Raw genomic sequence first — 2,244 nt, 5'->3', positions numbered from 1 at the left:
TGTCTTCTATCTCTTCCTTTATGGTCTGGGCTGAACACCCACCACCTCCCTTTTGTTTTGACCTTGGCTTGAGATTGAGGGGCTCCACGGCCCTGCCTAAAGACACAAAACCACAACACTACCCCAAAACACACAGAAACCCCCAAACCCCAGGAACCTCTGATCTTTTGAAATTGGCAAAAGGAGGTGGCCAGACCTGCCCCTGTCTGCCTGTCTCTCCTCAGCCTTCACTCCATCCTGAGTGCCGCCTGGTGCTCCCCCCTTTGTCACCTGTCCCCCCTCCAGGAGGAGCTCTTGACCTCCAGGAGAACACGTCAAGACTTAGACTTCCCTGTCCTTCACAAGAGCTGGCCAGGGCACCTGCTCGGGACCCCAGCAAGACTCCTCCCACTTCTTTTGGGCAAGGGCAGCTCTTGGGGAAGCCATCAAGCCAGTGCAGCCTCAGGTGCCAAGCCCACGGGCTGGGTGTGGGTGTGCCTACGGTCCTCTGGCCACAGCTGCCTGAGAGCCCGGCCTGGGGGCCCCCTCACCAGCCCCCCAACCTGTCTGTGCTTTCTGTGCTTGCCGGCTCCGCTGCGCTTGGGAGCACGGCTTTCAAAGCACTTCAGCAGTTGACTCCAGCCTGTGTGCGTCCCACAGCCCGGGGTTCCTACCCCTGTGTGGGCTTCTCTCCCTGCAGCTACTCCGGTACGAAGGCTTCCCGTTCCTCCTCTCTCCTGGGAAGAGGTTTTAGGCAGACACGTAGAGGAGGAGGGATTCCACTAAGAACAAGAGTCTTCTGTTCCTTTATTCACAAAACAAAATGCTGCTTCCTGGGTTAGACTTGGGTTTGTCCAGGCTCAGCTTGGGAGCAGAGGCCCCTGGAGCCAGACGAGCAGGCCCCCCGGTGCTGCCCTCCTGAAAAGATGAAGCGGAGTCCAGGTTCAGCCTGCAGCTATACGACCCCAGGCACCGCGGCTTGGCCCTGTGACTTGAAACCATTGATCTCGTGAAGCCTCGACTGGGCTAAACCTTCCCGGCCCAGTGGGTGAAAGTGCTGCACATACAGTGGGAGGAGAGCATCTGGTCAGGGTCTGCAAGCCCCCCTGTTGTGTGCCTCCAGCCGCTGGAGGGTCATTATCCCTGTGGCTGATGTGTTAGAAATCACATTTCAAGGGGCTGGTCTCACATTTGGGGGCTGGACGGTCGGTTCTGATCATACTTTCACCTCCAAGTGCAGCAGGGGAAGGTTGACCTGTGACGGCTTGTGCTCGCATGTCTTGTCACGGCCTTGCCCTGGGGCTCCTTTGCTGGCCCCTTAGCCTGCTCTAAGCTGAGTGTGCGTCTTAAACTGGATGCGAGCTCCACGCGTCCACTGCAGGTCCCGGCGTCAGGCTAAACTTGACGGCAAAGCACCAAGGACGCCTGGGGAGCTTTGTGGAGCCGCCGAGGGAACACCTGCGCCGATCTGAATGTTCAGTGTTAGTGGCAACTACTTTTAAGATAGCAAGTCTAAGCAGAGGCTTTCGTTTCTTTTACTGCACCCAAGGGGCTTACCCTGGGCCCTCTCCCCCTGGGATGTGTACCCCCAGCAAGGAGAGTCAGACTTGGTCCTTGTGGGAATCCCAAGGTTTTTTTTTTTCCTTTTAAAATGCAGACCCTCCTCCTCTCACCCTAATTTCCGACTCGGTGGGGGCGGCCCAGGAGTTGACACTCCAGTAAAGTCTGGCTGGCAAACCTCAAATGAAGCCATGTTTGGGGACTGTAAAAAATATTCCACTAAATAGAACATTATTCTTGACACTTGTTGAAAACATCAAGGCAGGCTCTTTTCAGGGTCAGATACCCTAGGTTCCTGGTCGGGGAGAGCCATGGGGCTTCACTGTGAACGCAGCAGGGAGAAGGGGGTTGCCTGGTCAAGGGGGGGGGGGGGCGGCCCTGGTTCCACTCTGCTCTGGGAGGCCTGCTGAAGGCCACCTGGGTGACCACGCGCGCCCTGGAAGGCGGGGAGTTAGAGCCGCCCAGGTGTGAGGGCGCTCGGGATTGGGGGCTGGGGTCCGGGTCCGCGGCTGGACGCTCGCTGCTGCGCCGGGGCCCAGAGGGGCGGGGGAGCCCCAGGGCCCGGCCCAGCGGGGAGCTCAGAGGGGCCCCGAGTAGGGTCCGCCCGAGACGCAGGGAGTCCGGGGCAGGGGGGGCGGCTGCCTGCGGGCGGCGAGCGGGTCCCCGCGCGGGCGCAGGGGGGCCGGAAGTGGGGCGCGCGGGGGC

Source organism: Canis lupus, chromosome 15 (genome assembly GCF_048164855.1).
Source record: "Canis lupus baileyi chromosome 15, mCanLup2.hap1, whole genome shotgun sequence".
NCBI classification, from domain to species: domain Eukaryota; kingdom Metazoa; phylum Chordata; class Mammalia; order Carnivora; family Canidae; genus Canis; species Canis lupus.
The sequence above is the reverse complement of the archived record's forward strand: the minus strand, read 5'-3'. Positions refer to the sequence as shown.